Consider the following 15,255-nt stretch of genomic DNA (forward strand, 5'->3'; position numbering starts at 1 on the left):
AGACCTTTCTGCCAAACCTGGACCTCACAACCTCTGGCCTTTTCTGTGGGGCTGGGGAAAAGAGCTGATGACGTGATCAATAAAATTCACACATTCTTCATACTCTACCAGAAAGCTAACATCTAGTTCTGGAAAAAATCCTGTTCCTCACATTATGCTCCAAGTTTAATTACATCAGAAGATATGAGAAAAGTACATTCTAGTAGATCACGGTCCTGCCTGCATTTCAACAGCACAGTGCTGCAGGTGTCCACATTGTCTGTCTAACAACGCAGTCGTCCCCATTTGCCTCATTTCACTAGGTTTAGAACTCCTAAGATGTGCAACTCTTGCCCAAACTTTTGGGGGTGGGGGGGCAAAGAGGGTTGGGCAAGTTTTGTTCAACAAATTCCTAACTCCTCTTTTCTTCTTTGCATATGCAACATTGCATCTGCTTTACCAGCTGGCATTTCAAGTGTCTGACGGCTCTGGATACTCGGTTTCTATCACATACTCAATACCAGTTCACTACCATGTGAATATTTGGACATCTTGCATTCATTATCAAGTTAAAGAAGTTGAAAATACAACTGTCCGTCCCTATACACTGCGTGTAATATTTGCAGTTTAAAACCTTTACGTTTAGTAATATTTAGCATTCAGATCACTTTACATTTTCAAAACCTCTACAAATATTATCTGTTGTAAGGATTAATTAGGGACGTGTTAGCCCCACTTTACACACTGTGAACACACATCAAGATGTTGAGCGACTTGCAACAGTTAGTGTCAGCGTGTCAGGATTAAATCTTCCAGTCCCACATTCATCCTTCTAGCAAAGGCCATTCTATTTTTAGTCGCTGTTTCTTACCTTTCATTTACGTTCACTATATATGATCAGCAATCAGCATTCCTTTCATTTTATGACTTCCTAAGGAATTTCCAATATAAAAGCTTTTCTGTCAAGGGCACTTTGAAAATGTAAATCTATAATGTTCTTAGGTCCATGTTACACTACAATGCAATAATCAAGGAAACTTAAGTTAGAAAAGTATCATTGCAAATTAGATTGTAGATCTTCAAGTCAGGAACAATACATTATCTATACTGTTATGTCCCTAGTGTGCATACTGTTGGGTGAGTGAATAATGGTAGCAGCAGACTCAAACCAGGTTTAATATCAAAATTGTTGTTTTCTTCCAAACAAGTGTTAACTTGACTCTGGCTATAATGATCAGAAAACAGCAACCCAGAAGTCCTGAAACCATTGCACTGAATTTCACCGATAATGCTACACTTACCTGTAAAAAGGAAAAATATCAAAACCGTGATCAGAGTATACCCAAAGTATAAAATGGTACTAGCAGTTCACGTTATTTGGAGTTTAGAGAAGTAATGAACTGCAAAAATAAAAAGATAAATGGCTGTAAAGCTGCTCGTTAAGAACGATCTCCACCACCAATGGAGATCCTGAAAGAAATAATAAACCATTTCAGGAAAAAATTCAGACTAAAACTGCACTTTTATTATTTCAAAGCAAATAATCATTTACAAGTCTATGAAATATTAAATTAATTCTTGGCATATTTTACACTCATAGTGTTGCTTAAACTCATTTTATTAAAATTATGCTTTTCCAGTTGCTATTTCTTTCTCAAAGGCAATTCTGTCAGGATATTTCAACTATGAACGTGAAATTCTGTTATCCACGATCAAGACTGTATTTAGGTTTCAGAGTAGCAGCCGTGTTAGTCTGTATCTGCAAAAAGAACAGGACTACTTGTGGCACCTTAGAGACTAACAAATTTATTTGAACATAAGCTTTGGTGAGCTACAGCCCACTTCTTCGGATGCATGAAATGAAACATATATTGAGGAGATATATATACACATACAGAAAGCATGAAAAGGTGAGAGTTGCTCTACCAACTCTAAGAAGCCAATTAAGCAAGGGAAAAAATAACTTTTGAAGTGATAATCAAGATAGCTCAGTACAGACAGTTTGATAACAAGTGTGAGAATACATACAAGGGGAGATAGATTCAATGTTTGTAATGGCTCAGCCAGCCATTCCCAGTTCCTATTTAAACCTAAGGTGATTGTATCTAGTTTGCATATCAATTCCAGCTCAGCAGTTTCTCCTTGGAGTCTGTTTTTGAAGCTTGTCTGTTGCAAAATTGTTCAGTGATGTGTGGTTGCTGGTATTTGCTTCAGGTTGGGGTGTCTGAAGGAGACAGTCTGTTCCCCAAGCTCTGTGAGAGATCACACAACACACATCACTGAACAAAACACTAACCAGGAACTACCGGCAACAACAGCCTGATGCCACTTCTGGGTCCCTCCCCGACCAAAATAATCCCTAAATCCCCAAGTTTGAAAAGAAAACAGTGTATAGGACCTAATCAATCACCAGACCAAACAGGGCTCATTCACACTGTAAGTTAGCAATGTGATATATGCCATCATGTGCCAGCAATGTCCCTCTGCCATGTACATTGGCCAAACCAGACAGTCTCTACGCAAAAGAATTAATGGACATAAGTCTGACATCAGGAATCATAATACCCAAAAACCAGTAGCAGAACACTTTAACCTTTCTGGTCATTCAATGACAGACCTGCGGGTGGCAATTTTGCAACAGAAAGCTTCAAAAACAGACTCCAAGGAGAAACTGCTGTAGCCCACGAAAGCTTATGCTCAAATAAATTTGTTAGTCTCTAAGGTGCCACAAGTACTCCTGTTCTTTTTACTGTATTTAGGGTTTTTCTGGTAACTGTAGAAACTGGGGAACTACAGCAAATGTCTCTTCAGTCTACAAAGTCTCAAAACAATTCAACAAAAAATGGCTTTGGAGGAACTACAGCAAATGTCTCTTCAGTCTCCAAAGTCTCAGCAGAATGTGCTGGGGACTAAATTGTAATTTTTTTGTTTTGTTTTTTAGTTTTTAAGAAGTTGCAGAATTATACATTTTCAGAAGAAAACTAAACTTGTATTTACATAGGGTAATGTGTTAGCAAGTAACTATTAATCCATTAAAACAACAATTTTACAGGCATGTAGCAGCTTTCATTCTCAAGGATCCCAAAGCACCTTGCAATTTTACATATATAGGGTACAAATATCCACCACAGAGATGCAGCCACAAGAGTCAACACGGCAGTAGTTTAACAGCACAGCACAACTAAAATACTCAAAAATGGAAATGAACACAGTATGGCTGAGGACCAAATCTTCAAAAGACTGCCAACATACACACCCCTTGGTGAGGGAAGGGATAGGTGCATACCTATGTTAGGTGGCAAACAAAGTTAACCAAATCTGGTACTGAAGCTGCAATATAATGTGGCCAGTGTATCTGAAACCTCAATTCATGATTTACAGGGAATACTCATGATGAGTGTGGTTCTGGCCTAGTTCTGCTTAGCACCCCAGTTCAGCTTAGCAATAACACAGCAAGGTCTGCTGGTTAATTTACTGGCTGGGGCAGACAGGCCAGCACAGACATCTGCGTGACCTTGCTAGATAAGAGAACGCTTGTAGAGGCTGGGAAAGAAAAATGCTTACAGACACTTTTTAAACTAACATGTACTCTTTTTTGTACTAAGCATGAAGTTATCACGAGGTAACAGTTGTTCTGTGTTTTGTATGCTGGGAACAAATGCTGGGAAGGTACAGTGATGAAGCAACGTAAGTGATGACGTGATGGAATAGCTAATAAAAAGCAGTTTGAATTTGTGAAGGGGGGCTGGTTCTGTATGGAGTGAGATGGGCAGTTCTCTGTTGTATGGCATGCTATAATAAAGAACTTGATAGTGGGATTCTTGCTGGTCGTTGCCTGTCTCTTTGCGGTCAGACAACAAAACCTGAGCCGTCCAGGATAAGAGAGATCCCCGACATTCACAAATGGGACTTCATTCTTTTACTGTTATTTTAATTACGTATAGTTGAGAATTTGCAAGTGTCAATTTTTTTGCGAAAGTGTTAGCTGTGAATCTGATTTTAATTTCTTTAAACCACAAGAATTATTTTGTTGGAGATTGCTAGAAACATTTTTAAATACCCCTTTTCAGAAAGGACAAAATTACTGAATCCATACAGTACAAATACCTCACTCGCGGTCAATTTGAAAACAACATCTCTCCCCCTTTATAAAGCCTCCAAAGCTGAGCACTGACATGTCATGTCCAACAGTTGCCTTCAGTCAAGCTGTTCATAACATTAAAAAGTATACCTCTGCCAGACCAGCTGGAGTGCCATTTCTTGTTTAGTGGCTCCTCTATTATTACAGAACCATTCCAGGGCATAAAACAAGAGCTTGCACTGCTTGCTGCAGCTGCAGTGACAAGGCAGAAATTGTTTTTGAAAATTTAAGTTCTATATATTACAAAACTTAGGCCAACAACATAACCAGGCCAAAGGTACATACAATCGATATACAGAATCCTGACAACATACCCACATAGTCCACAGTGTCCAGCACTTTGCAGAGGTGGCCCTGCATAGGCATCTTTGCAAACTTCACTCTGACATGTCCCAGCTAGCTATGCATTGTGCTGTCATGATATATGCATCAGAATAATATGTTCATTTACCTCTGCACATAGATGGAAATAGCACAGCAAGACTGTAGCCTCAGAACACGTAATAAGAAGAATTGTAAACACCAAGAACAGGAAACCAAACATGTAGTACATTTGATGGGACCTAAAACACACAAAAGAAATCTGTATCAAATTAGTGTTCACTCTTTTTTGTGTTACATACCTAAGAAATAAGTAATCAGAAAACAGAACAGGCTTCGTCTGCACTGTTGACATAATCCTACAAATCTTCAGCCTGTACCTGCTATCCCTCTACCTTCATGAGTAAATACGCTGCTTACACAATTTCATTGTTAAAGGGGAAGGGCACTTCAAAGCTATAGCATAGTTTTGTAAAACAATTAGACCCTGACTACATATGCCAGGGAAATCATTCCTTCCCCCATCTTTCTGTCAAGGACTGTTCTAACTAGTAAAGTGCGAACATGATTTCAAATCTCAGGGCCTCTCTCTTGTGCTGCTCTTCAGCTTAACATCTACCTCCTTCACATTGCTGCAATTAGTCCCCCAGCTGTCTTATTTCATCATGTTACACCTTCTAACAGTCGCTCCTCCACTCCCAGACTCCTACCCCTAGACAAACCAATCTTACCCCAGTCCAAGGGTCATCTAAATGCTTGACCATACAAAAATGCATCCTTTCCTACCAAGTGCATAAATATCATCTTGTTCACGAGATGAGGGAAGAAGCATTAACTCATATGTAATAATTAGGAGAATGCAACTACTACAATTTAAGGGATTTGAGGAAAAGGGAATACTGGCAATCTCCCAATGTCTCCCTCCTGAATTTTCCCTCATTCTGCCTGTAATGGTGTTTAGTATTTTTAACTATATAACTAGAAAGGCCAATATAAAAGGTGACCGTTTGGAAGCTGCCTACATTTTTCAAACGTGTCTCATCTTACCACAATCAAGACCCCGGTTGAGGACTACTGGTGAAAGGTGAATAAATGCCCAACAGTATATTTTACTTTCTCTACATTTAAACCTTGCAATCTTATTCCTGTAGAACGTCCTTCTGAGTGGATGTAATATCATGGTATGGAGTGTACATTGGACCAAAATAATCAGCACATTAGGTATTTTTCATATGACAATCAAATGCTAAGTTTAACATTTTGGTTATGTCTGCACTATGAATAGCTACACTGGTCAAATACTTATATGCAAGACTAAAACAAACTGCATTTTAACCATGTTCCTGAATTTTGTTGCAGCCCTGTGACATCCAAAGTCTTGGCCTCGTTCAGAAACACAGTTGAAAACAGTTTTGTTCTCCTGACCATGCAAGACCACTACAGTGCTTTAACTGTGTCAAGGGTCTATCAAATTTGAATGGAGTCCTGCAACACATTAAGTCCTATTATACCATGACAAGCTAATATATAAGGCCAATTATGATAATGCTTTCACATTAGTGCTTCTCTTTTGATCTTTCTGTTCCAGACAAAATGCAAAATAAATGTATTGTCTTAAAGTTCTCAATAAGGGCAAGAAGTTTTTATTTTAATTGTACATATTATATGCTTAGATTCTGGAGAATTCTGAAAAGTCTTCAGCAAGGCCATCAATCCCAGGAGTTTGTGGATTTTTCTGACTCCACAGTTGGGGGTTCTCCATGTACATGTAAATTTTTTGGTTTGTTATACCAAGTTTGAGCTGACAGCCCAGCCTGCCTATCAAGTAAACATACAATACTCACCAAATACTGTTTAGAATGAAAAAAAGCTGAATAAAAATACAACCAAATGGCAAGATGCCGCCCATGATGATACCCGGCAACGACTTTATGAAAAACGACTGCTCCAGGATCTGACGAGGAATCTGGTTTGTACGAACTGGGTGTTCAATAGGCTTTGAGAGAAATTAATACAATTAAAAAAAGACAAATACCTTGTTACTATGTAATTGACAGTTAAGATATGAAAGTGTCAAAGGGAATCAAAGACACTTTAGATGATTTTTTCCTAATATCTGCTCCTATGAACTTGACATGTTTAACTCTCTCATTATATTCATCCATAAAATGTGCCACATGCCACTGAGCTACACCACATCTCTAAAGATTACAAACTAATACACAAACCAACAAACAGTTATTTTTAGACACTCCATTTCAATGGTGACCTAGCAAATTTCAGCATGCAGGAGGGAGAGGTCTTTATTTAGTTTTTGATGGAATCACTGATTTTTTTCTAGATGTGTTAACAATTCAGAGATCTGTAGCTCACAAACTGCATAGACAAGAGGAACATCAATAAGTTTGTGTTCTTAAAAGAGAGACTCCAAATGGCCAGAAAAATATTTTGAAAATCAGTTTGTATTCTTGTCTATCATACAAAAAGATCAGAAGTTGGAAAACAGTTCATTTCAGAATGGACAGTCATATGCATCTTAGCCAAATTTTGTTGTTTTGATGTTGACAGCTAACAAACTAATGCCGCATGAATAAGTGAGTGGCAGATAAGACGCACTTAAACAATGTACTCAAAAACTACCTTTTCTTTTAATCCAAAATATGCACCAATGAAGGTTAATGGGACAGAAATTCCAAACCAAATTGCCAGGATAGCAACCAAAGGGGATGGCAGCTGATGATCCCTTCACCCACAGAATAAGATTCATAATGAAGAAATCAGCAAAGACAATTCGGGGGCGGGAAGAAGAATTTTCTCACTGGCAGCGTAAAATCAGAAGATAATTAAATATTTTTAGGTAGTTCATAAAACTAAAAGTTTATGAATATTCACTTGTAGTCTATTTTATTCTCTATTCATGCAATATTGTTTCTCCACTAATTCATAAATAGTGGCAATTATTTTAAGTCCCTCATGACAGATAATTGTCTCTAATCTTTTGGGGGGTTTCTAGCAATAAGGCCACTTATTTGGAAGACCTTTAATTGGCTATAAATATACCCAGGGAACATGAAGAGCTACTATCACAAAAAACGTTACATGGTATGTTTTAGCAAACACTCTCTTGATGGTACTGTACTTTGCCAGCCCTTCCTTTCCCACCACAGCTCATTGTCTATTCATATTTTTAAATAGCTCTTTTCTAATGAACATGTTCCTTCTACCAAATTCATTCAGTGCTGGCAAAACTCACCATTCAAGATACCACGAACCATATCAGAATGAACGTGGTAGGAGGGCTACCATGGGCTAATCTTAGGACGAACTTATTGTTACAAGCTAATTTCTCTTCAGCCATGGGACACAATACCTAAAAAACAAAATACCCCCCCCCAACATCATATCTTTGTACTATTTTAAGAGATTCAATTTCAGAAGGAGCTATTTTACTGAAGTAAGTAATTTTCATAAATCTAATGCTACTTACATAGAGTAATTAATGTTAATGAAAATGTGTTTCCTTGACCCAAGAAGATGAATAACAGCATTCCTTTCCTTGGAGGTCTAAATACATCTTCATGAACCAACTTCCAACCAAATTCCTCTTGGGCATCTTCCTGCATAATAGCAACATCTTTATTAAATATACATAATTTAGCAGTGAATTAATATAAGCAAGATGTGCTTTCAAAGTTTGATTAAATTTCAGTTTGGCTCCAAAGACAGACTAATTGTATTGATTAATCACTCATTGATTTTACAATCCCCTCATGTTTACTGGGGAAAAAAACGCAAGATTTATCATGAGAATACTTGCTTTTGAGAGTGACGGAGAAACAAACACTGTAATTAACAAAGATCCTCATAAAACAAACGTAAATGTAAAGCGAAACAAAGCATTCCATTTAATTCCACTTGGAATACAGCAGTTCACGTTGGTTTAAATATTTATCTCAAAGAATATCAGGCTCAATAACGATAATGGTAAGGAATGATGGGGTGGTTATTTTGCTTTACTTCATAAGTGCAAATATGGTCTCCCTCCGCTCCAAATATCTTGCCTGTTAATTCCTGAGATGAGACCATAGTGTTCTTCACTATGTTGCAATCGTGTTGCTAAATAAACTAATGTAGTCTCTGAGTTTTAGGGAATATCAGTCTGGAGGAACTAAGCAGCAGCCAACTCTGAAAAACAGGTGGTTTCCAACAAACATGGCCTTTCCCAAATACCCATGCACCATTCAGTCAAAGAGTGCTGGGTTCCCTATCCATCCTCCAGCCTAACTGTAAACAGTAAGTATTTCCCTGGGGTGTTTGGTCCCGAAATCAAACATTCACAGAAAAGAGGTGGGAAGGAAGGGAAACAGAACTGCATGACTGACAATGACATCTCTTCATTTCCTCTGGATCATTTCATCATCTCCCTAGTGTGAGGAGCTTTGTGTCCACCTTGCTGTTAATAAACTGCTCTCAAGAGCTGGGGGTATGCTAGAAGTGGGATTTTTCTTTTAATGCATACAGAAGACCATTTTACAGCAAATGTTATGTCAGCAGGGAAGCAGAAACCATAGATCCACAGTTAGGTAACAGAGAACATGATTATTAAGGTATAACATGGACGAGATGCTGCCAAAGGCAGTATCACAATAAATTCTCCTCCAGGAGAAAAGTCTTCTAGTTACAAAATTGTATCAAATTCACTTCAAGTTGATACATTTAACCAATAAGAGCAGTATAATGATTTTGATTTTTGCCATTACAGTGGATTCACAGAAACCTAACTACTGCAGTATAGAAATGTTCAGCTTGCCTTTGTAGCCATCACTTGACGAATTTACTTGTTAGTGTCCCTCAGAAGCATCCAAGTATGTGCACAGGCACTCAACATTAAGTTCTTTGAAATATCTGAGTAGCACTCACACTTCACCTTTTCTTACCCCTAAGGTTTGTCCTTCCACATTAAAAGTTTGTCAAATCGAGGTGGGAAACTGAACCTCTTAATCATATTTATATCAAGTACTCCCTTATTTGGAGAAACTAAAAATTTTAGTAAGGTCTCTTATTACTCTCAAACAGCAGATATGTCTACGTACTCCAGACTTTTGCTTCATTACTTATACCAATCCCTAGATGGCTTCAAAACTGTAGTTAATAGATTATTCTTACTAGAAAATAAGCACATCTAAAAGCCATAAGAGTTCTACTCACAGGAGAATCAATCTGGTTGTATCTTCTGCAATATCTTTATGAAGAGTCCTCAGTATCATCATAGCCACCAAGCCAGACAAGAAGAGAACAATTATGAGGGAATTCATTCTACTGTACATAGAGAAAAATTCAAACTGACAATCACATAAGAACATAAGAATGGCTATACTGGGTCAGACAAAAGGTCCATCCAGCCCAGTATCCTGTCTACTGACAGTGGCCAATGCCAGGTGCCCCAGAGGAAGTCAACCTAACAGGTAACGATCAAGTGATCTCTCTCCTGCCATCCATCACCACCCTCTGACAAACAGAGGCTAGGGACACCATTCCTTACCCATCCTGGCTAATAGTCATTAATGGCCATCCACTCTTTTTAGAGAGACTACAATACATACACATATAATATATACATATGTGCACATCAGAAGTCTGTAGCATATGTTTAGATACCAAGTTTTTGTTTAAATTGTTCTGTCAGATGTTTTAATTTTAATGTTTTCCTACATATAAAAGAAATTACAATATAACGTAATACCATAAAATAAACAAATAGTAAAACCCCTGTGAAGCCATTCTGGCTAAGGGCAGAGAATGCTAGAGAATCTCAAGCCCACCTGTTTCTGTCAAATAGATTTCATTGTATTTCATATGTATAAAATCCATGTAATTCTATTAAACAAATTAGTTTCATATAAAATATCAGATTATTTCATGTACAGTATATATATATAGCATAAAAGCTTCACTGACCATAAATTTTGTATTTAAAAGCAGCAGCTAATTTTAAAAACAAAAACCAACCTATTCATACAGATTGTCAAATAAAGGTTATCAGAGCAAACCAGATGGTAATGGTAAGAAAACTGACAAGCAGTAACATCCCAGAAGTTCTATGGAACAAGATGATAAAGCAACCTCTATGTTTTTACTTTACTTTTGGATACTAATGGCACATTCCTTTGGTGACATGCAATACTTTAGTTGCTCCCAAGAGATCCAAGACAGATAAAAGTTGCTTCACATATTGAAATAAGGAAGTTCATTTGCTTGGAAACTAACAGATTTCATTGTACATGTAAGAGTTACATATCCTGAAAACTGAAGATGATCTTAGTGCTTCACAGCAAGATTATTTATTCATTCCATAAATTAAAAATTTTACCTAAACCACTGAATGCTGGTATGTGGCATAGACTCCAAAATGTAGTCCCATCTGGAAGCTCACTTGATATCATTTTCTTGTAAACAAAAAAACCCAAACCAATTTTAAAAATGGCTTTGGAGGAGTAAAGGTTTTGATGCCACTTCCTAAAGTGAGCGAGTACGCATAATCACTTGCCTCCAATCTTCATCTTAGATACAGGTCTTTTCCCCGCCTTATACTCTTCAGTCTCTTCTGACAGCTTTATTTTATTCATCTGATGAAGTGGGTTTTAGCCCATGAAAGCTTATGCCCAAATACATTTGTTAGTCTCTAAAGTGCCACAAAAAGAACAGGAGTACTTGTGGCACTTGTTCTTCTTGCGGATACAGACTAACACGGCTGCTACTCTGAAACCTGTCAAAGTGCCACAAGGACTCCTCGTTCTTTTTGCTGATACAAACTAAGACGGCTGCTACTCTGAAACCTTTATTTTATGACTTTGTCCTTCTCTGTAACTTTTTGATTTGTGTGTAATGTTTCTGGGCACAGTTTATATTAATCAGTGTTCTTCAGAGTAAAATTGTACAACACAAGATTGAAGTCACTTCTTCATGTGAGTTCATCAAGATACTCCGTGAAGTTACCATCCCACAATTTGTTAAATAGATCATGATTCACTGGATCAGATTTTCAGAAAACTGTATTATTCATTATTTTTGCCTCCAACTGAACTTTTATATGTGCTGTATGCAAACGGCAAGGGCACAAATGTGCATATTTTTGCACATGCACAGGTGTGAAAGCCTAGCATTTCTAAATGGCCCAATATGTCAGTCCATCAGGCCTCATGACCAAAAGTCAGCTACGGTAGAACAGAGTGCAGATTTCTGTCTTCTCAGTGTGCAGGCTGCAAGATCAGACTAACAAAACAGTGGCCAAACTAAAACAACGCAGGAGCAATAACAGATCAAAGCTCATTACTGTTTAAGAAATGGGCTTAGCTTGCCTTTTAAAAGTGTCCTGGATCCATAAACACCTACTATTGGCTTTACTGGTTTATTACTTTTTGAAAATTAAATATAGTCAAAAGGCACTTTAAAAGTAAAGCTTAAGACAGCAAACTGCAGATAGTCAATTTTAACTGTACCTGGTATTTAAGTTGTACATAGTGACATCTGCTGGAAATGCCTGAACTAGCAGTAATTATCTGCTCTTTTGCTGAGGGAAGAACAGATGTCCCAAATTCGCAACACATTTTGTAAATTACTGAAAAAACCTGATGTTACAATTCCAATTCAGCCTAAAAATTTAAACACAAATGTTAATGGACAGCAAGCTCATCCAAGTAGCAAAATCAAAGAATCTAAGGAGGATTGGATGACTCAAGGGAAAAGTAATAGGTTACAGAGCATTGCGCCTCAAGATTACAGGTTCAAGTCAACTTCAACTGGGTGGGAAATGAAAGCTATTATATGACAGCTGTATGATTGCCTTCACCAAATGAACTAGTGCTCTCAGTCCAATTCCTAGTAGATAGGTGTCTTATATCACAAAAACAAACCCTAATTACCATATTTTTAGGATAGACTGAACAGAGGCAACAAGTTTTGAAACAACAGGGAAACTGAAACTAGGATGTGGGGATAGGAGGTTACTTTTCAGATAGGGGTGAAGACACATTGGCAAGTATGATTGGCTATTGCCCTGTGCTGTATTAGGTTAAATAAGGACTGATGGTCTTTGAAAACAATCTCTCTCTTTATCAAGTAGTTAATTTAGTGCTTGCAAGAGCCTGGATAAAATTATAATGAAGGCACTTTCAAATCAGATAGGACAGAAACTCAGCTGGAAAGGACTAAAAATACACTCACTTTAAGGTTCTCCTACTACCAAAAATGGATTGCACTGTTATTCATAAAACTAATATTTGTAAAACTGTTAAAATAGTGCAAATGTTTATACTAGACAAATATAACTGCCAGAAAGAACCTGGATCCAAACAATTTAGGGGACTGGATACAAAGATATGAATATGCCACTCAAATTTCACAGAATAAGTTTAGATCCATTCCAGTTTGTTCATGAATTCGCCAGGAATCTCCATAGAGGGACCTCCACAATTTAAGTTGTTTTTATCCGTATGCTTGTAGCTAGCAAGACAGAAATCTTAAAGATTCATACCTGTTGACTGAGTAGAGAACTTCACAATTATTTAAAGGTAATTAAGACACTTGTGAAAAATTTAGCCATCTTCTTTTCTATCTTTTTGCACCAGCTGTACAATTTCTTTATTGAGAACAGGCTTTTGTTGCCCACAATCAAAATGGACTTGGTCTCTCTGCACATGTGAAGAGTTTGGTTTTGAGGTTTTAAAAAGTTTGAGCAAACATAGTTCAGCCATTTTGGATTATGAGGACAATAGGAAAATAGATCTCCCCATTACTCAACATTCTTGCTACAGCCAAAATTGATGTGAAGAGAAAGCTGAAACACACCAGAGAAATTGCCTTCACTGAAGAAAACACTCAATGGCCATTAATGAGTCAGTTTTTTCATCACTGAACATAGAATGGCCATGAAGGGTCAGGCCAATGGTTCACTTCGCCCACTATCCTGTCTTCCAACAGTGGCCAATGCCGGAGGCTTCAAAGGGAATGAACGAAACACGGAAATCATCAAGCAATCCATTCCCTATCATCCAGTCCCAGAATCTGGCAGTCAGAGGTCTAAGGACACCCAAAGCATGGGGTTGCATCCCTGAACATCTTGGATAGTAGCCAATGCTGGACTTATCCAATGATGAACTTATCTAAATTCTTTTCTGGACCCATTTATAGTTTTGGCCTTCAGAAAATCCTATGGCAATGAGTTCCACAAGGTGACTGTGTGTTGTATGAAGAAGTACTTCCTTTTGTTTTAAATCTGCTGCCTATTAATTTAATTGGATGACCCCTGGTTCTTGTGCTCCACAAAAGGATAAATAACATTTCCCTATTCACTTTCTCCACCCAATTCATGATTTTATAGACTTCTATCAATTCCCCCCTTAGCTGCCTCTTGTCCAAGATTAACGGTCCCAGTCTTTTTAATCTTTCCTCACACGAAAGCTGTTCCATATCCTTAATCAACTTTGTAGCCATTCTCTATATCTTTTCCATTTATTTCCAATGCATCTTTTTTGAGATGGGCATGACCAGAATTGCACATATTATTCAAGGTGCAGGCATACCACACATTTATATACTGGCATTATGATAATTACTGTCTTATTATTAATCCCTTTCCTTGTGGTTCCTAATATTGTTAGCTTTTTTGACTGCCCCTCCACATTAAGCAGAAGTTTTCAGAGAACTATCCACCACACCAAGATCTTTTCTTGAGTGGTAGCAATTAATTTGGACTCCATTATTTTGCATATATAGGTGGGATTATGTTTTCCAGTGTGAATTATTTATCAATATTGAATTTCATGTGCCATTTTGTTGCCCAGTCATCAAGTTTTGTGAAATTCCTTTTGCAGTAAGATGAGACCCTGAAACATAACCTCTTGTGTCAGAGGCCCAGTCTGAGGCCTGAAGTCTGAACCAAAGTACTTTCGGGCATTGCTAAGCAAAAGCTGGCCCCACGTACAGTAGCTGGGGAGAAGAGGGTTGCTAGAAGCAGGTGCATCAAAACATAAGAGCTAATAAGAGGAACTTGTGCCAAGACAGCATCAGAACGCTCCACAGAGATAACAAGGAACAGGCAAGTGCATCTTAAAGAAAAAGTCAAAAGGACAACATGATGGATAGATTTGTTTGAAACAACATTATCAAAGAGGGAGACAGTCCCTAATGAGCCAAGGGGCTGTACTTCAATACCTCAGTAGGGATGAGTAATCTGTCCTTTAACTATATAAAAGTAGGTCCTGGAGTGCACATCTTTGTCTGGCCTAGGGCGCAGTGGAAAGTCCCGCCACTGACTAAGCCAGTCCATTGCCAGGGGGCACAAATTCGTAATATGTCTTGTAGAGTCTATGGGAAACTATTACTGCGCTTCATTTGACAATAAACCTGGTTCGGGTTCCTTCGTACCTTACTAGAGTCTGTGGTCTTTGGGGGTTCTCTCGGGGTTTGCTGTGTCAGCTATCTGTGCAGAACTGGGGCAGCACACAGAGGGAACACACATGCAGTCAACTATTATCATCATCGAACAAGAGTAGAGCACCACACTAGTAGCTACTGACAATACCTTTGTACCTTTTTGAAGTCTGCTTTGGACTTAACTATCTTGAGGCTACATATATTTGTTGACTAATAACTACAAATAAAGGATCAAACCTAGCTACATTATTATTAGACAAAGGGGATTCGGGGATTTCTGACAATGCTCCCCATTCCTGTTCTCCTTCCATTGTATGGTAGTTTAAATAAATTCCCAGAATTTTGCAGAATTGTACAATATGGTGTGCAGAATTTTTAAT

The 15,255-nt window shown here is 37.9% G+C and overlaps 1 pseudogene; it reads right to left on the reverse strand.

Annotated features, from left to right (window-relative positions):
* Nucleotides 1–421: 421 nt before the first annotated feature.
* LOC116820602 (transmembrane 9 superfamily member 2-like) lies at nt 422–7,716 on the reverse strand (annotated as a pseudogene).
* Nucleotides 7,717–15,255: the final 7,539 nt, after the last annotated feature.

Source organism: Chelonoidis abingdonii, chromosome 8 (assembly GCF_003597395.2).
Source record: "Chelonoidis abingdonii isolate Lonesome George chromosome 8, CheloAbing_2.0, whole genome shotgun sequence".
NCBI lineage: Eukaryota > Metazoa > Chordata > Testudines > Testudinidae > Chelonoidis > Chelonoidis abingdonii.